General features: G+C 42.9%; 1 protein-coding gene across 1 annotated transcript in view; it reads left to right on the top strand.

Annotated features, from left to right (window-relative positions):
• Positions 1–2,908: 2,908 nt before the first annotated feature.
• Positions 2,909–24,293, top strand: part of LOC120534527 (NACHT, LRR and PYD domains-containing protein 3-like) — a gene marked incomplete at its 3' end in the record, with an annotated part of 45,290 nt that continues 23,905 nt past the window's right edge. Inside the window, exon 1 of the mRNA XM_039762130.1 lies at positions 2,909–3,133. The remainder of the gene's footprint in view (positions 3,134–24,293) is intronic.

Genomic DNA, 24,293 nt, shown 5'->3' with positions numbered 1-24,293 from the left:
CATTTTATGATTCATTATCCTTCCACTATACGTAAGATAGGTCCTTTTAGTACACATGTGGAGCATGCGATTTGAAGCTAAACATAAAGTGTTCAAAAATGCACTCAAGAATTTTAAAAATATTACCAAATCTGTGACAAAAAGACATCAAACGTCCATAGGCTATCTTTGGGAAACCTCACCTTTGAAATATGTTTAGTATGGACCAATGAAAACATTTTGCTGGGAGAGTGTTGATGATGGCAAGCATTTAGTAGGAATGCAACAGAATTCCATGTACAAAACCATGTACTGGGTGAAACTTGATGGGACCGAATGCAAAGTAGGCCTCATTTTCAATAAAATTGAAGATCAACTTCCAGTTTTCAGTCAGATTCGAAAAATACTTAGTATCGACAACATCCATTAACCACAGGGTCACATGGGTCTGTTGGAGCCAATCCCAGCCAACACAAGGCGCAAGGCAGGAAACAAACCCTGGGCAAGGCGCCAGCCCATCCAAACAATTTTTCATCTCTTTATGGAGGATGTATTTTTCCAAAAGTGGATTGTAGGTATGATGAGGCAATAGATTACACAAGAATTTGTGGTGAGTTATTTATTTAATTTTATCCCTTTTAAATGGTTATCACTAGCACTTTTTATTTTTGTTATTTATTTATTCATTTTATTTATTTATGTATTTATGTTGACTTAGTCCTGCATATCGAATAGTTTGCAGTGCTTAATGTTACAGACCAGTGTTTACACCAAAGGATTAACAGTTGCTGTAACCTACATGTACAAAAATGTCAATTAACGCTTGGATCCCCTGTAAATTGCCACTGAGACCAGGCTTTTTTATATATTTAAATAATTTTGGATGGGAAACTTGCTTTTTTGTGTTATAGGTTTTGAAATATTGTGTAAACTACAGTATTTTCTTTAATAAAACCATCATTTTGAAAAGTCTTGATTCCTGTGTTTATTTATTTTATTTTTTAATCTGGTATATAAGGTGTGTACATAAAACTTTCCATTAATGAGACATTAGCTTCTAAATTATATGAGGTGCCCCAACTTAATATTGCATCTAAAATAATAGGATATCCTCATTGAGTGTAAACATATTGCCACTCCACACTTGTCATGTGTTGAAATCAACACCTTAAGTGTTACTTTTTTAACACCAGCAGAGTGTCTTAGGAATTTAGTTTACACCAAGTGGATGTTCAACACACTTCTGGTGTTAAAAAATGAACTCTTACAGTGATGATTTCAACACCTGAAAGTGTCAAAAAATATAACAGTACACAAAGTGTAAATTTAACTCGATTTGGTGTGAACCTATAAACTCTGAAGAAGTGTTACAATTAACTCTGTAGGTGTGAACTTAACACTTTGGATTTTGCTGTGTAAATTTATACCAACATTTACAGTGTCCGTTTCAGGAATTTGTAGTTTTTACTTGTTCCCTTTATTATGAATTATAATTTCTCAGTGTCACATATTATTTGTTACTACTCACGAGTCCCTTATCAGTGAGATTCTGTTTTATATTCTGTATATGCATACATTTTAAACGGAACGTTTATTGAACTGGCTAATAGCAGACTTGTCACCTTACTTAAAATGACTTAATTTATGTGACATTGACAATTAATTATAAGATCAAACATCAAGGAGGATTTGAGTTTGCATGGACTGCGCTGGTTCTTTGTTTTTCGCGACATCGTGTCAGTAGAGAGTGCGTCACGTTAACAATGCATTCTGTCCTAAATGACAGCGCACACGCTTTTTTATATTTCCTAAAGGCCAATGTCTGTTTGTTCATTAATTTATATTTGACAGTGTTTTATTTTAATATGAATTATTATAACCATATAACCCATATTCGTTTCCCAGATTGATGAGAATGAATAAAGTAACAACACATACGAGTAGTTATGGTACGTTGTTATAATTAACAGAACTCATCGTTTATCTGAAATGTTCTCCTTTGTATTTTTACATTTGTCAGTGAAATGCTTCAGTGTACAGTCCATTTATTCCATTTCTTAAGGTGTACATCGTCGGTATTACTGACTCCCCCCGAAAGCCTTTGGTAAGATGCATTCACAAGTAAAGGATGTTGCTGACAAAGTCAGGTGCTTTTTTGAAAGTTTGGCTCCAGGTGTGCCTTTCCAGCTGCTCCTTCTTCTCAGTACTTCAGTGATCTTTATGTCCTTCTCTGGATGAATTCGCAAAGTTTCTTTCAACTTTTTTGTCTCATTATTGCAGAAATCCCGAGGCTTTCCCTAAATTGCAGAAGTCGCTGTTGATGGCGCTGATTCTGTTTTTAAAGACAGTTGTGATTAGTTATGCAGAACACGCTTTTACTCACATTGCTTTTTGGAAATCAATAATACAAATCAGCTACAAATCTGGGAATCACTGAATAGTAAAAACTCTTAATGAGGAATGTCTTGCGCATATACTGGTGTAATGACCACGTCGGCTTTAATGAAGCTGACATGATTGACATGGGGCAGAATAGACGCTGGATTGTTACAATACTGTACGTGCTGCCTTAAGCCAGATATGCCTATCAATTTGTTGCAGATTCAGTTTGGACAAAACTCCACACTGAGGAACGAGGTGGTCTTTCATAATGTAACTTACAGACAAGTCTACTACATTACCGTTTTCTTTTTTAAAGTCTCTTTTTGGCTTTGACCTTACTCCAAGCACTAGCCACCAAGTAGATAAACCGCTGGAATCGAACTCGCGCTAAAGCTTTTCAGATGCAGAAGGGCCGCTGCTTTTACACTTTGAGCCAAACAGGGTCGGCAGCGGACTGGCTGACAAAACCGGTTTCTGACTGCGCGGATGTCAGTGACGTCACGGCGCTAGTGTGCCTCTGAATCACGTGACGGGCGCATTTGAAACAATCCTCGAATCTCTGAAGCGTATCTGCACTTCAGTACCGAGCAGCCCAGCACTTGAAACCTATGAAACCGAAAGTATCTTTACCTGAAGAAAATCACCGCCTCCATTAGTCGCAGGCTCTTTGGATAACGGATTTATGAAGTTTTCTTACTTCTGCTTTTATTTTTTTGCGATTCTGAGATCCACCGGCGCCTCCAGCAGTCTTTGAAATAATCGGCTACTCAAGGTAAAATACTTTCTTTTCTTTATTAATTTGGTGGGGTGCGGACTCGTTATGAACAGGCCTTAAAGCGAGTACAGAGAGCCCGTTATTCGTTTATTTTTTCCGCCGATGTGTCTGTTCGTTTATCGTTCTACATTTATATTTCCGTATTTGTCTGATATCTTATCTGTATATATTAACCCTGATGGAGCTCAGGCAGGTGACACGACTTGTCAAGGTCCCTCAGTGTCAGCAGAGACATTTGAATTCACAGCCTCAGAGTTTTTAGTCCCAAGCCGTCACCAGCACAGCACGCCGCCTGTCTGCTCCTTCTTCTCCATGCGGGTCCGCGGTTGTGCCTGTCAAGTGTTATACTGTGCGGGACACTTCGACATCGCCGTGTGCTCCTTCTGTTCTGGGTGGACACGTCACACTGGGCACACTGACCCGTAGGCAGCACAGCACTGGACGAACTGCGGTGGGCAGCGGGAGAAAATCCCGTCGTGTCACCTTTGAAGTTCGTTTACGAAGAGTTACAGGAGACTTGAGAAGCCAACGTGAATAAAATGTATTTATCCAAAGCCGTGCTGTTTTGTCGAGGCCAAGTAAAACCGTAACCGTCATTATTATATGAACTGATGTTTTGATTTCTTTTAACATGATCAGGTTATTCAAGCTCGTGTGTTTTTATCAGTCGTTACTGCTGTGCCATCACGATGTGCGGGTTGTTAATCTAAATCGGAGGAAATGCTGTAAACGGGGGGTGTGTACAGTTTAACGAGAAGATGACAATGCCATTAAAAACATTTCAATACTAATATCCACACATGAAACTGCAGTCTGTCATAGTGGATTAGGTGGGTCTTCAGGTAAAACACTGACAGAGAGAGAACATTACTGACTTTACAAACTCAGTGGTTCTGGTAGAGTTTATTATTAATTAACATATTAATAACATTCAGTTAAACTAATGATAAAAAAAACACAAATAGCACAAGCTTTAATATTCACTGACCATCTCTAATGAACACATTAACCAGGTGATCCTGTTAAATGTTGTTAACCAAGTGATTCCGACTCCAAGTAAGCCAGAAGGTCAACACCAACACAAGCACATCCACCGGTCCTGTTACTGGAGACACTGAAGAGTAGAAACCCTAAGCAGCCTCAGGATACTCTCTGATGTTGGAGGCAGCTGACCATGAACAGACTCCATAGTAGTGGATATTTGTAGGTCAACTAATGAGAGGAGACACAGTGAATTTGGAGAATAAAACAGGATGGACACTTTTGGGAGAAACAGGTGGAGATGTGAAGGAGTGAGAGGCAGGGCTATGGTGGGACCGGTAAGACCAGGGAGACGATGGATCAGAGGAGAGCAAACTGAGGCAGTTTCATGGACAGAGCCATCCAGATGAAGTCCTCACTTGTCCTTTGTGCGCCCCTAAGTCACCGGTCCAAGTTCTGTCAGCTGTGCACTCGTTTCCTAAAACACTTTGTGATGATGACATTTGTTTTATGCCTCACAATTTCTCCATGCAAGTTTCACAATCCATTTTGGTTCTGAATCCTACAACATTTACAAACCTTGTTGCATTAAAATACCAGATATTGGTAAGACAATCAATCAACATTTATTTATATAGCACATATTCATATAAAAAAAATGTAGCTCAAAGTGCTTTACAAAATGAATAGAAAAATAGAAGACACAAAAAATAAACATAAGTCAACATTAAGACAGAACATCTCCTTTAGTAAAGTAACAGTACTTTTGATTTAATTAATGCTAGTTTTATTTTATGATGAATGACCCACAGATCACTCAAGTATCCATCAATATGACACACCATACATGTCAGTGTCTGTCAGCCACACTCCACTTTCACACTGAGAACCTTATAAATTGTTTTAACAGACAAAATAACTGATGAAAAGTAGACGGCAGGTTTACAAATTGATTTTATTTTATATAGTGCCTTTCAAAATGAGGAAAATCCATAAGGGTTTCTACAGAGATAACCTTTTTGTTCTTTTATTGGATTTTTATAATACAAGAAGAGTTGATTGACAGTAAGTGGAGACACAATTGTTTTATCTCAGTCACTTGATCCAGACTGCTGCTCCTATCACTCTTCATTGTGGACAGTGCTGTTCCTCCTTAACACCACCAAGTGACTGTCTTGAAAGTTGAGGTACGGGTCAGGTAGACCAGTAAAGCAGGGCACTACATGGCTTGAGTTCTCGCCTGTTCATCAGCTGCTGTCCTTCATTGTTGGTCCATCAGGCTGCTTCAGTCCTTTAGAAGGCCAAGTCGTTTATTGTCATGTGGACGTTTCACATTGTCAGGAGTGATTTGTGACAAACGGGTATCAGCAAGAGTGAAAGGGAAGGTCTACAGGACAGTAGTGAGACCAGCTAAGTTCTATGGACCCGAGATGGTGGTGCTGATCGGAAAGATATTAAGATTTTAATTGGGTGTGACGAGGATCAATAGGATTAGAAATGAGGACATTAGAGGGTCAGCTGAAGTTGGACGGTTGGGAGACAAAGTCAGAGAGACGAGACTGCATTGGTTTGGACATGTGCAGAGGAGAGATGCTAGGTATATTGGGAGAAGAATGCTAAGGATAGAGCTGCCAGGGAAGAAGAAAAGAGGAAGGCCCAAGAGGAGGTTTATGGATGTGGTGAGAGAGGACATGCAGGTGATGGGTGTTAAAGTACAAGATGCAGAGGACAGAAAGATATGGAAGAAGATGATCTGCTGTGCCGACCCCTAACGAGTGCAGCTGAAAGAAGAAGAAGGACTTTTCACATTGTAGCCAAGTGTATATGATTGATTAATTTATTTATTGTTCTGTATTGTCCCTCTATGTGCTACTAGTTCATTTATCACATTCCCTCCCTCTTTGTTTTGAGGTGTTAATTAAAGTTGCACAATTCAGGATAAGGAGCACAGATCCTATGCCTTTACTTCTTCTTGTGTGTCTCACACTCACACTTCATCTTTCAATCACTTTTTTGAACCTACAGTATGTGAAGCACAACTTGGTACTGCATGGCAAGAAATCCTGGGAAAGGCACAGGAGTTTCTTAAAAAGGAAAAACAAACACAAGTTTGACAGTAAAGAGGACGGGCAGAGGAGCTTTACGACTGAACACCACATATATAATATAATATAATATAAAATGGTAAAGCAGGGCCCAAACTCGACACAGACAGGCACAAAGACACAAGTCCAAGCACTCACTTTTATTTTTCTTCCCTTTTTAGCACACAGTGCACAAATCACCAAACCAATATTGCTGTTCCTTCCTCTTTTCTCTTACTCTTCTTCTCTCTTTCTTTATTTCTCTGTGGTGACTGGTACAATAACGGCTGCCATCACATGATCTTGGTCGATGCTGTACATTGGTGGTTGTGGTGAAGTGATTTCCTCCTTTCTAAGTAAAGCACTAGGAGTACTAAGAAAAGTAGTTGTGGTGGTACACAGACAAGATGGATGCCAAAATAAATGCTGGGGTACCTGCCTGGAGATCCCCATCTAATGAACAAAAGTGTTTGGCAGAAACAAAAGGTCTGCACATGCATAGCAAAGGACAAAAATCTCAAATGTCTTGAATTGCTCAGAGCTCCATCATGTGGGAAGCCCCTCGTCCAAATAACAACCTTCTTGTGGTTACAAGTTTAAATAAATACCTCGGCACCCAAAGTGGTCCGGGCACAGATTGAGTTGGGTTATGAGTCCTGTGCTGTGTGCAACTTGTGAGTGAGAAGGGCGAGGTTGGTAGTGTCTGCGCCCCCTCCTGTCCCAGAACGGTGTCACTTACTTTGATGGAGCCCGCCATGTGTCCTCTGTGTGCCTGCATGAAAACATTATATAAATATAATTAATTATTATTATTATTATTATTATTTATTATTCACTTTACAAAGCACAAAACTGCTGCTTAGGAGGAGAACTCCTCCGCAATGGTGGCAGAATATTTGTGAGACCCTGTAAAACAAGGGGTACCAGAACTGCAGCTGAGAGGGTGTTGTCAGTTCACATGTTGAATACCCCAGAAGTCACAGATGGAGGGATTGTACTGAAAAAATTGTGATGTGCTCCCACCAAGACAAGAAGGGCAAACAGCACTGAGACTGCAATGCACACTCCTACAGCACCTCTGAAAGCAGAGACTCACGGCAGCCATCACCGTGCAATCAAAATGTTCAAACTTTATTATTTAAGACTGGGCTGTACACACCATTTAAATACACACACACAGAGGGGTGTCCTAAAGACATATACATACTTTGAATAACTAGAAGTAAAATGTTTACTGAGATACACTTTGAGTTATCACAAGTGGTCAGACTGCTGGCTGGTTGGCTGTTCTAGTCCAAGCGCTGCTGTTAGTTTAGAGTGACAGTGTTTATACATTTATATACTGTAGATAAAACTTCATTTTCCATTATAACTGAAAAGCAGCCCTGCAACTCAATTTGCTTCCCTAAGAAGTATAATAAAAACTAAAGATTAAATGGAATTTTAATCCCTTTAAAGGCAGACGTCGAGTGCTCAATAACCAGACGCACACCAAAGCTTCCTGTCCACATTTTTAAAACCCCAAATATGTGATATCCGCGTTTTGAAATTTATTGCTGTAATTCAAGGGGGTCCTCATTCCAGACCACTGTTTCATGAATTTTGTTATCTCCGTTTTCTACGAAACATGAGATTTACTTTTTTTTTTTCTTGGCCATCACTACGTACAGTACATGGTGAATAACAAATTATCTTTTAGGCTGAATGTTTCTTTAAAAGAGAAATACAGAAATGGCCTGAGTGTATAACAGAGCTATGCTTCAGGTAATGAAAGCATAAACCCAACAAGGAAACCCTCTTGTGGAAGTTCAGCCGGACTCAGACAGGCAGACACCAATAAGTCCAACACACACTTTTATTTACACTATTTACAAGTCCAAAGTCCCGCACAACACACAGTGCCCCTGCACCAATAACCCTTCTTTCCCAGGCCTTCCAATGGTCCTTTGCTACCTCCATCTTCCTTCCCGAGCTTTCTCCTCTTCCTCCTGACTCTGGCTGACAACTGGAGGGAGTCGGCCCCTTTTATTCCCACCCAGATGTGCTCAGGTGCATCCTGATGAGCTTCCTATGGCACTTCCTGGTGTGGCGGAAGTGCTGCATGAGCACCTGGAAGCACCCCGGATGTCTCTAGTATTAACTGCTGATGTCCATGGCTCCTTACTCGTCCGGGCGCCCCCTGGCGGTGGCCATGGGCCCCTATAGGGGTGAGCTTCCATGCTCAATTCCCGTAGCCCCCAAACAAACCAGGGCAGCTGCCCTCTCGTGGTCCGGGGAGGCGCAGTCCCTCTCTCTGTGTTTCTAGGCTTCCCGACTGAGCTCAGCACACAGCTGCCCGCCACACTCTCTATAAACTGTTTTCTTTTTTTCCTTTTTTGACCCAAATGTACATTTTTTTTCTTCTGATCTTAACTCATGTAACTGTTTTATTTTTAACATAAAAGTATTGACATTTTAGGCTTTCTGCTCTTTAGTCCATATGAAACTACAATACTGCCGTTATTTTAAAATTTTAAAAATAATAAAAAAAAAACAAACGCATTAGGTGATGTGAAGATGTAACTCTCTTCATGACTGTTTAGTTTTCTTTGTGCCCTCACTAACTTTCTGCAGGACAGTTTAGTTTCTCCCGGAGGTGACCTACTGATTATAATAAATTGTGTCCTGTTAGTCCTCAGTATTAGAAATCAACAATAGAGAAATGGCCCGTACTTTCATCCTTTCAGGTGCCCATGAGGGGGTGTAGGATGATGTCAGCAGCCAAAGGGTAACCCTCGGGGAGTTGCGTCGATTGCCGTGGGTCCATTGCTTTCGGAGTCACTTACTTGCTGCCACTGGTTTGGGATCGTTAAGACAGGGAAGTGCAGTAAACATCGGGCATAGAAAGGAGGGTGCAGGATTCTTGAGATAGTGATGTCGACACAGTTTCGAGCTTTCGAAGCGACACATGTGGGGTAAATAAGTAGTCTTCCAAACTGCAGCACAACAAAGTAAATCATTGATGTAAATAGAATTACTGAAAGACTAAGCTTTTGTCGTTTCTGTATTCTTAAACCATCTTCCAGTTCCACAATCCCCCGCAGTCACTGTCACTTTCAATGTTCTCTGCTCCTTAACCTGTCTTGTTACCCAAAGCATCAACACTCAGTTTCATTCAAGGCTTTACCGTCCTTCCTGTCATACACATAAAATAAGACACACATTTTCTCTACATACGTGTTCAATTATAATAATAATAATAATACACAAAGATGCCGTACCGCTAACAATGAAGACTCACACTGTCCTGCTGCATGTTTGGAAGGTGCTGATTGGCTGAAACTGTTTAAGGCAAATTGTCCTCTAAGGGAAGTGTTGTATAGCGATCAGAAATGAAAAGACACATCTAAGTATGCGGGACAGTAGTTTATATTATATCCACACAACTGAGCTACTACTGTTCTTAGGGGAGTGGATGTGACAATATATTTAGTTTGACATATGCACATTAAATTATTTGCATTATTGACACGAAAGTATCATTGTTGTATTCTCCTAATGAAGATGAAAAAGAATTAAATATATAAATTTATACTATATGACGTGGTTTTGAAGAAAATTAGCGTTGCATGAAAACTTACGATGATTAAGCTAATCTTATTATATACAGTATCTAAAGTTGATATATGACAATATATCTTTGACAGTAAGTACCAGACAAAGGAAATCACAGCAAGCTACAATAACATTAAATAATGGTCAGCAACTACCTGAGTCTGTCACTGAACTACATCAACTGAAGGGTGTCACGTCAATACAAGTTACAAAATATAACTAGGAGGGTTAAGTGTCAGATAGACTCTCAGAAACACAGTATACAGCACAATGCCTTTGAATGTACTAAAGCTTCACAAAGCCTCCTTTGAACTGCACATATCTGCTCAGTGTTTCACACCGCACTCCATGATTCACTTCCATTTCCAATGTACGGGTTGTATTTCCATTGCTCAGGTTAGCTCGGTGTTTTGAGTCCTTATTCATCAAGATACATTTGAAGTACATATGGCATCGCCAGATTTCAAAAACTCAAAAGAATTGTCAGGTGAAATTAATTTTCTTGGATCATCAATACATCTATATATATAAAAGTCAATATGTTTATGTTTGTATGTTCCAGCATCACGTCCGAACAGCTGGAGTGATTTTCAAGAAACTTGGTACATGTTTCTCATTAGTCGACTAAAAATACTGTAGGGTGAAATCAGCCGTAACCCACCCCCTTCTGGGTATGGTGGTGGGTGATGTTGCTGTCTTGTATGCATGTTATCATTCAGTTTACACAGAGGGCGAACTGGAGGCGATTGCCAGCATTCTTTATGCTTGAGTGCCACTGCGCCCCTGTTGCATGTATATTTGTGTGTGTGTGTGTGTGTATGATGTGAACTTTGCCCAGACACAGACAGGCGGACATGCTGTTAAAATACCACCACACGTTTATTTACAATATTTACACAAATAATAATGGTCACTCAGACCCAGTCCAAAGTCCATAAAGTGCACAAACCCCAAAATGACACTCAGTCCTGGCCACAATGCCTTCTTCTCGGCCGCCTCCACTCTCTTCTGCCTCGTCCTTCTTCCACCCGACTCTAGCCTCGAATAAATGGAGACGGCCCCTTTTATAGAGGACCCGGATGAGCCCCAGGTGTTCCCGGCAATCTTCTGTTGGCCACGCCCCAGTGTGGCGGAAGTGCCGGCTGTCCTCCCGGCTGCTCTCCGGGCGCCGTCATAAATCTTCCCCCCAGCACTTCCTGGTGTGGCGGAAGTGCTGGGGTAACAGGTCCCCAAGGCACTGGGGTGCCTCCTGGCGGTGACCACGGGCCCCTACAGGTAAAGGCTTCCATGCCCTTGACCCGTGGCCCCCAAAGCAACCCGGAAGGCAAACCCCACGTGATCCAGGCAGGGCTCTGACCCTCTTCCAGTCCCTCCTGGTGTCCCGGCCGGGTCATGGCCCCTGGCATCCCTGACAGTGCCCCCCCAGCCAGCGAAGACCACTCGTGGGAAAGAGCGACCCGTCCCGCGAGGGCAGCAGAGCCCCGAAATGGGTCCCACTCGAGGATAGCTGGGGTCCGGCCCCGCACTCCTAGCAGGGACAGGGCGGAGACACAATCTGAGCACCAACCCATGGTGCATCCCGCGCCGCACAGGTTGTGCTCCCCTTTACCGGCACCCCGGGCCTTCTCGGTCGGCACCCCCTCCGGGACCTCCATGCCCCTTTGTTCCGAGCCACTGGTTCCCCGTAGGCTCCTCCAGCTGTGAGCGCACCTGCGCACCGGCAGAGATCATTCTGCAGACGGCCCGACATCAGAGGGCTGTTCCGCCACGAAGGGGTTCCTTCAGCTCGCCCGGGGTCCGTCCCTACAAAAGAGAATATAGGGGCAGAACCGCTGCCAAAGCACCCAGCTCGTGCCACGCACGGGCAGCGTTCCCCCCTCCAACCGGCACCCCGGCACTTGCCTGATCGGCACCCTCTCCGCGGCTTCTGTGTCCCTCTCGATAGTGGAACCGTCGGCACCGCCTGCTCTCTCACCGCCGGCCTCAGGGATTCCCTCTGCTCCCTCAGAGTGCGGCCAGCCGTACACGTGCACCCAGCAACGCGTCTCACTGTATTGGAGGAGGCGGCACCCAGCCGCTTAATCCTCCCTTCACTTTCGGACGCCTTGACGATATGCGACTCGTATTAACCAACACGAGCCCCTTTCCGCCTGTGTCCGCAACATATCGGAGGAATCGGCACCCAGCCTCTTATTCCTCCGTTCACTCTGGGACGCCATGACGGTTTGAGACTCCTTATGGAAAAGAAGGCGCCTCTTTCCCGTCTGCGTCCCTATAGTGCGGCGCAAGACCGCAGCCGACTCGGGGCGGAGGGCGCTAGGACCCGGGGCACTTAGCAGCCCGTGTCCAGTCAGCGCCTCTCGACTCCCCTCGCCGCGCGCACAGCCAGCGGCTCCGCACCTCCTGTCGGAGGGCTGCTTACTCGGAACTGATCGTTATCATCACAGCCTTTTTCAACAGACCCTCCCGTATGCTGTACGGAGTCGGCTGTACTCACCGCCTCGCTGTACCTCTCCGCTGGAGATTCCAGCGTCAGCGCCGTCCGTTGTTGATCGAAACGTTCTCAGCGCCGCGAGCGCCTTCCTCTCCAGTTCCAAAACCTCAGCCCGGAGGGCACATAGCATCTGTAACACACGCTGCTCTGCGGGCTGAAGGGACGCCTCCAGCTCCGCCAAAGCAGCCGGCAAAGACAGGAAGTTAACCGACGCGGAGCCTACCTGTCTTTCAGCCTCCAACGCCGGCCACTTCCTGTGGGCCTTCTCCTCCGCCCAATCGGGTCTCCCCCCTGCCCGTGATGGACATTCCTTGGTCCCGCCTCTCTGCAGTCATCGGCAGGGACACAAGACACACCGTCCAATCGCGTGCCTGTCAGGGGGAGGGACTTCTGGTCCGCGGCCATCTTGACTCCCCTTCTGCGGTGTCGACGTGCCTGCCGGCAGCCTTGCTGTTGCCAGCCCCTCTCGAGCTGCAGCGTCTCCTCCTCCGCAATCCTCGCGGCTGCCGCTGTGCTGCCGGAGCCCCGCAGACCAGCATGCGCCTGCCACTGACGTGGATCCGGGAAGTCCCTGTCTGCAATAAAGAAAACACGCCCGGCCCCCATGGGCCGGCTGCCGCTAGGCAGGGAACTCACCTCCCCGGACTCGTCAAACCGAGGACACCTCCTCGGCGTGGCCTTTCTTGACGCCATGCCGTCCCGGGCGCCTCCAGCAACGGCGCGCTCGTTGGAGACCGCTGCACTCGTTGTAGGAATGCCGCCCTCCCGCATCAGGGAATAACGGCCCTCCTGCGGACCCCTGGCGGTCCGTGGGGTTCCTTTACCCCGCGGGGCTGTGTGCACGCAGCCCCCGCGGTACGTGGGTGGGGTCCCCTGCTGCGCTGGGCTGTCCACAACAAATTTGTGATATACAGGTCCCCGCCTTGAAACAGGCGGAGCATCCTGCCGGCTACGCCAGATGTGAACTTTGCCCGGACACAGACAGGCGGACATGTTGTTAAAATACCACCACACGTTTATTTACAATATTTACACAAATAATAATGGTCACTCAGACCCAGTCCAAAGTCCATAAAGTGCACAAACCCCAAAATGACACTCAGTCCTGGCCACAATGCCTTCTTCTCGGGCCGCCTCCACTATCTTCTGCCTCGTCCTTCTTCCACCCGACTCTAGCCTCGAATAAATGGAGACGGCCCCTTTTATAGAGGACCCGGATGAGCCCCAGGTGTTCCCGGCAATCTTCTGTTGGCCACGCCCCAGTGTGGCGGAAGTGCCGGCTGTCCTCCCGCTGCTCTCCGGCGCCGTCATAATCTTCCCCAGCACTTCCTGGTGTGGCGGAAGTGCTGGGGTAACAGGTCCCCAAGGCACTGGGGTGCCTCCTGGCGGTGACCACGGGCCCCTACATGTAAAGGCTTCCATGCCCTTGACCCGTGGCCCCCAAAGCAACCCGGAAGGCAAACCCCACGTGATCCAGGCAGGGCTCTGACCCTCTTCCGGTCCCTCCTGGCGTATATATATATATATATACAGTATATGTATGTGTATATGTATATATACAGTATACAGTATGTATGTGTATATGTGTATATATATATATATATATATATAGATATAGATATAGATATATATATATATATATATATATAGATATATATATATAGATATATATAGATATATATAGATTTCAGGTAGATTGAGGTAGAACTGCATGGTTCAGGTGGGCCATATGTCTGTCTTTGTGAGGTAACACAACACCTTCTCCAGCTGCTTTGTGTTTTATTGTGTGTTGTTGTGCAGATGTGGCAGGGCTACTTCAGCAGAAGACTTTCATCTTGGTAGCTCATATATGCAGCTGATTGTGTTCAGCATGTGGATGACCGCAGGCTTTTCCACAGTATATATTGGCACCATAACAATGACGATATGAAACATCACTGCATCTGTAATTTCTTTCTTTCCACTCTGGGCCCTTTTAATCATTTGAGTTGCGACAGGAAAATGACAACACTACTGTTACCTGCTTTTTAGGTCATTTCATGACTGCTGCTAACCTGTACATCTCATAGACCTACTTGCTCCTTTTACTCGGCTGTGACCTTCTGATGGGGATGCTGCAATGTGTTTGTTTTGCTGCTTTCTTTAGTTGCCACAGACTTTACAATGGACGGTGGTCTGTTTGGCTCAGACTTTGCATAACTGAACCACTTCTAAATAACTGAGGGAACACTGCCAGTTTTAGACACCAGCTTCTCACTTGTTAACTTTTGTGTTGCCATCTTGTGTGTGAGGAGGCAGGCGGTTTGATGGACAGCAGGCTGTAATTACCCAGGAAAGTGAATCAAGAATTTCATTACTGCACATCGTCCTAAACCAAAAACTCAGATTCATCAATAAAATTGATTTATTGCCCAACCATACCAATAGATAACAACAGGACTTAAGTGGTAAAAGCATATTTTTGATAAACACTAAACATAATTAGCACATTGTCAGAGTCTTACTTTTGTTGATAAAAATGAAGAGGAAAAATACTCGTCAATGTTAATTTTTTCTTTGATAAAAACTGAACAAAATTTAATAAAAATGCTCCTTTAATGATGAAAACTTAGATGAATGGTTTGAAAATCATTGTTGATGGACTCTAAATGACAAAAACGTTACAGACAGACAACTGGACATTGAGCGATGTGAAGCCGTTTGCACATCTCTGTCACACACAACCTGGGGCCTCATGTATAAATGTTGCGTACAGACAAAAATGTTGAGTACAAACATTTCCACACTCAAATCGCGATGTAGAAAACCTAAACTTTGCATAAAGCCACACACATTTTCACAGTAGCTCCAACCCTGGCATACACAAGTCCTCTGCTCAGTTTTGCAAACTGGTGGCACCCAGCGACAAGCAGTGCTATTGATCCAGTGAGGTTACCCTTTCTTTTCTAGATTCACATCATTGACATGACTTTATAACTACACTGAAATTAACCGCCAATTGTTTATTAGTTTAATGCATCTGATTGTAATTAACCTGTAACAATATAATGGTCCACGGAATGGTCAAACTATTCTAAATACCATAACTGCTTTAGCGTTGTTACACTCATTGCACCTTCTTCTTCTTCTTCTCCTTTCAGCTGCTCCCGTTAGGGGTTGCCACAGCAGATCATCTTTTTCCATATTACTCTCACTGCACCACTCTGAGTATTTACACTCACCTAAAGGATTATTAGGAACACCTGTTCAATTTCTAATTAATGCAATTATCTAATCAACCAATCACATGCCAGTTGCTTCAATGCATTTAGGGGTGTGGTCCTGGTCAAGACAATCTCCTGAACTCCAAACTGAATGTCAGAATGGGAAAGAAAGGTGATTTAAGCAATTTGGAGCGTGGCATGGTTGTTGGTGCCAGACAGGCCGGTCTGAGTATTTCACAATCTGCTCAGTTACTGGGATTTTCACGCACAACCATTTCTAGGGTTTACAAAGAATGGTGTGAAAAGTGAAAAACATCCAGTATGCGGCAGTCCTGTGGGCGAAAATGCCTTGTTGATGCTAGAGGTCAGAGGAGAATGGGCCGACTGATTCAAGCTGATAGAAGAGCAACTTTGACTGAAATAACCACTCGTTACAACCAAGGTATGCAACAAAGCATTTGTGAAGCCACAACACACACAACCTTGAAGCGGATGGGCTACAACGGCAGAAGACCCCACCGGGTACCACTCATCTACACTACAAATAGGAAAAAGAGGCTACAATTTGCACGAGCTCACCAAAATTGGACAGTTGAAGACTGGAAAAATGTTGCCTGGTCTGATGAGTCTCGATTTCTGTTGAGACATTCAAATGGTAGAGTCAGAATTTGGCGTAAACAGAATGAGAACATGGATCCATCATGCCTTGTTACCACTGTGCAGGCTGGTGATGGTGGTGTAATGGTGTGGGGGATGTTTTCTTGGCACACTTTAGGCCCTTTAGTGCTAATTGGGCATCGTTTAAATGCCACGGGCTACCTGAGTATTGTTTCTGACCATGTCCATCCCTTCATGACCACCATGTACCCATCCTCTGATGGCTACTTCCAGCAGGATAATGCACCATGTCACAAAGCTCAACTCATTTCTAATTGGTTTCTTGAATATGACAATGAGTTCACTGTCCTAAAATGGCCCCCACAGTCACCAGATCTCAACCCAATAGAGCATCTTTGGGATGTGGTGGAACGGGAGCTTCGTGCCCTTGATGTGCATCCCACAAATCTCCATCAACTGCAAGATGCTATCCTATCAATATGGGCCAACATTTCTAAAGAATGCTTTCAGCACCCTGTTGAATCAATGCCACGTAGAATTAAGGCAGTTCTGAAGGCGAAAGGGGGTCAAACACTGCATTAGTATGGTGTTCCTAATAATCCTTTAGGCGAGTATATATCACTGTATCTGAGTGTGAATCACAGCGCTACAGCAGCTGATCAGAAAGAGAATTATCGGTATACAACATCAAGCACACGCTGCCTCAGCCATGCTGTCTATTGAACTGCTTTCAGACGGCAAACGTTTCAAAGCCTTTCCTGTACTGAACTTACGGCTCAGAAACAGTTTCATCCCAAGAACTATAAACACACTCAATCAGTCCAACAAGTTCTCCTTGTAGAACTGTTAGAACTTATAAGTACAATTACCTCACTGTAAACTTGCGGTACAGTTATGATATTACATAACCTGAACCGCTTTATAAAGCACATATTTACATATGATGATGATATTATTTTTAAGATGAAATGCAGCTAAATATGTTTATTACATTATACAGATAAAACTTTAACATCATTTAAATAATCTATATTGTTAATAATTAAACATATGAGGACATGGTGCCACAGCGCTAACGAGGAGCTTGCGCTGCATTCACGGATTGTTCCAACCTTTCGCTGTATTCTTGCTGTGGCTGGCGCGACACTGGATGAATAGATGGATAGAATAATTAAACATGTACTACAAAGATATTTCAATGTTCCTTAAAAGTTTTGAAGAATCAGCATTTTAAGCTTGCAGATGGCTTAACATGTATTACAGAGCTAATTGTGTTGTGATTGCCGTGTAATTACAGCCTTCTCTCCATCGAACTGCCTGCTCCCTCACACACAAGACAGCAGCACAAAAGTTAACAAGTGAGAAACTGGGGTCTCATGTATAACGCTGTGCGTAGAACTCACACTATAACATGACGTAAGCACAAAAGCCAAAATAAATCCATAAATCCCAGTCAGCGTGAAAAGTAACGTTCGTGCACACGCCTTCTGTCCCACCCCATCGCCTCCCAGAATTACGCCTCTATGAATATGAAAATAAATATAAATAACCCTTAAGCTCAGCCTTCTGTGAAAAGACAATGGGAAAAGCACGTGGGAAAATATAAGAATTTCAGCAAATACCAAGTGAAGGCAAAGGAAAAACATACTATTTGTTTATTTAATTTAGATGGATTTAGTTTCTCAAATCCCATCCTAACTAAAGTAGCATGTTAAATGCTTTGGTTTGTATTTGATCTTCAATGTGTTCTATGTGTTGTGAGTCACTACGTGCTTCCATTCTTTCTCTTTCTCCGACAGGACATAGAATCCATTACATTTGTGATATTCCAGCTCTCTGAATAATTAAAATACTGAGATGTATACGTTGTATCATTTTCATGATGATTGGAATGAAAGCATGTTATTAAACATGGGAACACGATGGCGCAGTGATTGTTCATGTCTCACACAAAATGCTGCTGTGCCATGCGCGACCTTCAATGAAATAATTTATTGTAGCAGTACTGTCTCTTTCAAACTTACTAACCTTCAATTCCTGTCCTTCCTTTTCTTTCCCCAAATACCCAATCGCCACACAATTAGCTCTGTAATAGATACTAAGCCATCTGTAAGCTTACAACGACGATTCTTCAAAACTTTTAAGGAACATTGAAATATTTTCATAGTACGTGTTTAATTATTCTATCCGTCTATCCTTCCAGTGTCACGCCAGCCAGCCAGCTAGCGCTGCGGCACCGTGTCCTCATATGTTTAATAATTAACAATACAGATTATTTAAATGAAGTTAAAGTTTTATCTGTATCATATAATCAACATATTTGCTGCATTTCATCTTACAAATTATACCGTCATCATATGTAAATATGCTCTTTATAAAGTGGCACAGGTTGGGCAATATTATAACTGTAGTGCAAGTTTACAGTGAGGTGATTGTACTCATAAACTACAAACAGTTCTACAAGGTGCAATTGATTAAGTGCTTTTGTAGTTCTTGGGATGAAACTGTTTCTGAACCACGAGGTCCATACAGGAAAGGCTTCAAAACGGTTTGCCCTGGCTGAGGCATAGTGGGCTTGAAGCTACAGTATATACCGATAATTCTCTTTCCAATCAGCTGCTGCTGTGATTTCCCACTCAGATACAGTGATATAAATACTCTGAGTGGTGCAGTGAGAGTAATATGGAAAAAGATGATCTGCTGTGGCAACTCCTAACGGGAGCAGCTGAAAGAAGAAAAAGAAGAAGATGGTGCAGTGAGAGTAACAACACTAAAGCAATTATGGTATTTGGAATACTATGGCTGTTCCCTGGACCATTATATTGTTATAAGTTAATTACAATCAGATGCATTATCCTAATCAACAGTATGCGGTTAGTTTCAGTGTATTTATAAAGCTGCGTCAGGAAAATAAAGAGTAACCACAGTGGAACAGTAGCACTGCTTTGACGCTGGGTGCCGCCAGTCTGCAAAACTGAGCGAAGAACTTGCGCACGACAGGGTATGAGGTACCGTAGAAAAGTGCGTGGCTTTACGCCAAGTGTAAGTTTTAAACATCGCAATTTGAACGTGGAAACGTTCTTACACAACATTTCGGTGCATATGCACCGTTTATGCATGAGGCCCCTGGTGTCTAAAACCGGCAGTTTCCCCTCAGTCATTTAGAAGTGTTCAGTTATGCAAAGTCTGATGCCAAACAGACCACTGGAGAAAAAAAAGTAAGCACAGAAATTGGTGGTTAGTACGTTTTAAAGAGACAGTACTGGTACAATAAAGTATTTCATCGAAGGTCGTGCATGGTGTAGCAAGCATCTTGCACGAGGCATGAACAATCACTGTGCCACCGTGTTCTCATGTTTAATAACATGCTTTAACTCCTGTCGTCATGAAAATAATATCACGTGTACATCTCAGTATTTTACTTATTCAGAGAGCTGTAATATAACAAATGTAATGGATTCTGTGTTCTGTTGGAGGAAGTGAAAGCCTGTTTAAGAAGCACATAGAGATTCACACACATAGGGCACATAGAAGATCAAATACATAACAAAGCATTTAACGTGCTACTTTAGTTACGATGGGATTTGAGAAACTAGTAAATTAAACAATTTTAAGATGAAGTTTATGATCTACTTTAATGACAAAGCAAACTACATGATTAAAGTGGAAATTTCGAGATTAAAGTTGACTTTTCGTGCTTTTTTCCCCACTGTGTGCCTTTTTATTTTTTATTTGTACCCTAATAATCTTTCATATGACACTCAGACGGTGGGCTACGACACGCCTTTTTATGGCAACTTTGATATCTGACAACTTCTTTTTTATTTCGGGCAGTGTGTGACTTTGTGAACTTGAGCTTTTGAGTTTCTCCGAAATGCTCTGTCACTCGACCAACTTCCTTTTGTTGTTTATACCGCTGTTTAAACCAACAAAGAGCAAGTTTTTCCTTTCCTCCACTTGGTATTCCCCGAAATTCTTCTATTTTCCCCGTGCTTTTGCTATTACCTTTTCACAGAACGCTGAGCTTAAGGGCTATTTATGTTGATTTTCATATTCAAAGAGGCGTAATTCTGGGAGGATACATGGTGGGACAGCAGGCTCGTGCACATGCGTTACTTTTCAGGCTGACCGGGATTTATGTAGCCTTTGTCTGTACGCCATATTATAGTGTGAATTCTACGCACAGCGTTCTGCATGAGGCCTCTGGTCCCCCAGCCAATAACGAGCATGAGAGCAGTGATGCAGTTTTGTATGCACGCTTGTAATTAGATAACACGGGTTTGGGCACAATCCGGAAATCGTGATGTCAGTCAGAATTCTGTGCCACTCAGCTCCGCTGTATTGGCCAACATGATTGTTGGGTGACAAAAGTGGTCAGACATATGGACCAACTTTAATTACAATGTTGATGAAAGTAAGATCCAGTGTGAGCCATGTGAAACAAAGCTCACAGGAAAGAACACCATAAACCCGAAGAGTCATCTAGAGGTGCGCCGTCCTGATATTCATACCAAGGTATGTAACATTATCTAGGTGGCAACTTGCCCAACGCTAATACCGTTACCTCTGGCTCTCGTTCACCCTGCTAATACTAATGCGTTAAGTGCAAATGGGGAAAACGCTTAATAAGAAAGAAAAAAATACAATCACACACACACACACACACACACACACAGAGGATTTTGTTATTGACAGTTTTCGCCCTTCTTAAGAAACAGGTTCATGTAGCTTTGAGAGGGCAATCAGATGTGCTCAGCCTGAGATATAAGTTGTAACTGTTTAGCTTGTAACATCATGCATTTGTTACAGCAGATGAAATGATGAGGGGATTAATCATTTTTTATACAATGTGCTACACAGTCCGATAAAGAACGCATTGATTGTAATGAACACATCTACACCTGTTCGTACGCACATCCCTCCATTATGGGCACAGTGGGGGTGACGAAACAGTCAAAGCAATTAAAAATCAAGGCAAATTTCAAACAATGTGGCTGTTTGGCTTGTCTACATCATTGATGAAATTAGCTGCTCCATTTCTTAATACTAACATAAAATGGATTTAGGATTTCAGTGCTTGAAGCGCATCTCCCATTTTATACGATGTGTTGATGTAGAGTACGGCAAAAACAATAGCACTGCTTCATTGCTGAATTCGAATCTGCAAACACTAAACTTGTGTTATTCGTTTGATTTTTGAGGGCAAACTAATGTTTATGCGCATAACCCCTAAAGAGTGACAAACCTAGTAAAAGCACTTACGTCATATATTAGAATAGCACATTAGTGAAGTGTTTTCCAACTTCGGTCCCGTGGACCCCCTGTGGCTGCAGGTTTTTGTTTCAACCAGATTCTTAATCAGTGACAACACCTGATAGCACTGATCTCATTTAATTAGCTGGTATTATTTTTCTTTTATTCTACATTCAGAAAAGCACAGCAGCCTGATTTTTACATTTATAAGACACTAGCAAAATACCGCGCTTCGCAGCGGCGAAGTACTGCATTAAAATTTTTATTAAGAAGAAAATTAAACCTTTTTAAACTGTGGGAAAATATGCCAATAATTATTTGTTAAGGATCTCATTGTATACCACATTGTGAGTTCGGCCCTCCGGTTGTAATATGACCAAGCTGTGCGCTGAGCTTACTCTTGAGCATGCAACGTACAGTTGGTCATGTGAAAAGTTATGTTGTCTCAAATCTCACAGCTTGGATTGCTGCTGTCATAATCGGTTTGAGTTGCATGGTTTGTTTCAATTATAACAGTATTTGCAGGACTTGTGTTGAAGTGACATTCGGCATCTCTCAAGCGTTGTAAGCATACAACCGGTTTCATTGATAACTTCGCATCCAGATTTTGAGAGTTTAAACATTTATAAACATCAAAGTGTCCACTACTGAAATCGTCACCTGTGAATCTAAGATGTTTAAGAGGCATTGGCGGTTGTCCAAAGGTGTAAAATATTTGGCCATTTCGATACACTTGAAAGCGACAACCGAACAATTCAGCGGCAGCCATCAACTCACATACAGAACCATAGGTGAAGGGCTTAAGCATTTCACTCTTATAATGCTCTTGTGTAGTATAATTATCTCCTGTACCGTCATCAGTCCACACCTTAAACCTGTCCCAGTCATTCAATACATAAGACGCAATGTTCCTCCGGATATCAAGAGTGAGCCTGATATGGCCGTGCAATATGTAACAAAGAGAATGGAAAAGGTAGGTGCCATCTCCGGGTATGGAAACCACTCGGTAAGTGACAGTTCTTTGATCGATGGTGATCATCTCGATAGACATGTTAATAGGGTTACGGTTGGAATGATAAAGGGAATGGGTACCTGAGCAATGTAAAGTAAGTCTAAAATACCTACACAATAACTATAATCATAATAAACGAACAATAAAACAGCGGAGAAGCCGTGGATTAAATAAAAAGGCTGTAGTTATCAGTAGGGAGACGTGAATCCTGTGGCGAAGCAAGAAAGGGATTGTAGAGGCCAGAGCAACAGACGGTCTTATATAGGCAGGCAGCCAAAAACGTGGGAGGCATTGGGATGGTAGGACCCAACTCTGCCTCACACTGTGACCGAGATGCAGGCTATGGATGTATATATGTACGTAAGTAGGATTCAGTTAACGTTGGGAACCTGCATACCAAAAGCTCGTTTGCACTTTTCAGTTCACGAAAACATCTTCTGAAAGCCGTTTACTAAACTATTACTAAACTACACTACTGCTCAACGGGCTAGTATGGCGCCGTTGTATCTGGCATGCCATTTTTCGCTCTCTCTGTCTCTGTTGTTTTTAGTGCTTATGTTTTTATTTTTGTCTATTTTAACTACTAGCTGTGAAACGGCGTTGGTCTATGACCGCCAAACACTTCTGAACATTCGAGTGGCTTTTGAAACAGCTAGGACCGACACTTGCGCGTCATCTATGATTGACGCAGCGCTTGTCCCTTTCGGGCCCACTCATTCCTGCATTTTCCCTGTTTGCCAGTGTCGGCATCTTACTGACTTACCCTGGAAAAGGAAGCGAAGGAGGAAACGCGGAAAGCGAGGTGGAGTCGCAGCTCGTTTGAGATCTTCTGCTTGCCTGCTGTCTGTCGGGACTGGGATGATCCGCGGGTTACGTCTTCATTGGCGTTCGCTGGATGCATCGTATCGTTGGCTTCGACCAGTTGTCCCCAGCCTTGTTTCTTTGCGCCGTTTTCCTCCGCGTGTTCGTCGTGGTGGAGTAAATGAGTCTAATCTTCGACCGATTCGTAGTTCCACACAACCCCAGGGTGAGTTGCCGTTTCATGTGGCTTTAATCAACGCACGCTCGCTGGTAAATAAGACTTTTATCTTAAATGACTTTTTTACTTTACATGCTCTGGATGCTTTATGTATTACCGAAACTTGGATTAAACCTGGTGATTTAAGTCCCTTCACGAACTTCTGCCCCCGGGCTGTAGCTTTTTAAATTCACCTCGGTTATCTGGCCGTGGTGGGGGCTTGGCTACAGTGTTCAAAAACTCGTATCTCTGTAGCCGATTGTCAACTGGGCCTTATAATTGTTTTGAAGTTCTGTTGTTTCAACTTTCTCTAGTGAACCCTGTTGTTTTTGCTGTCATCTATCGACCACCCAATGTTAATAAGGATTTTCTTAATGAATTTGCTCAATTTCTGAGTGAAATTGTCGTTAGTTATGACAGGATTTTAATACTGGGAGATTTTAATATCCATGTGTGTTGTGGCTCTAAACCATTTTCAAAGGATTTTCTTAGTATAATTGATTCCTTTGATTTTGTGCAATGGGTGACTGGACCTACTCATGCTCAGGGACATACATTGGATTTGATTCTATCTCGTGGTCTGTCACTGTTTGATATAAAGATCATGGACGCTGGTATATCTGACCATCTGCCTATTCGGTTTTCTATGTTGTTCGACGGAAATAACCCAAGCCAATCATCACTGTTACGCTGGACTCGTATTTTTACGGATCGCTCAAGAGAAGAATTCTCTTCGAAGTATGAACTATTAAGTGCTACTCAGGTTATGGACTCTCTCACTTGTTGCTTGGATGCAAATGAACATCTTAGTAATTTTAATAATAATTGTTTAAATATCTTAAATTCTATCGCACCATTAAGGGTGAAAAAACGTAAGCAAAATTCAGTATTTTGGCATAA

The sequence above is a fragment of the Polypterus senegalus genome, chromosome 8 (assembly GCF_016835505.1).
Source record: "Polypterus senegalus isolate Bchr_013 chromosome 8, ASM1683550v1, whole genome shotgun sequence".
In the NCBI taxonomy this organism is placed as follows: Eukaryota; Metazoa; Chordata; class Cladistia; order Polypteriformes; family Polypteridae; genus Polypterus; species Polypterus senegalus.
The sequence above is the reverse complement of the archived record's forward strand: the minus strand, read 5'-3'. Positions and strand labels throughout refer to the sequence as shown.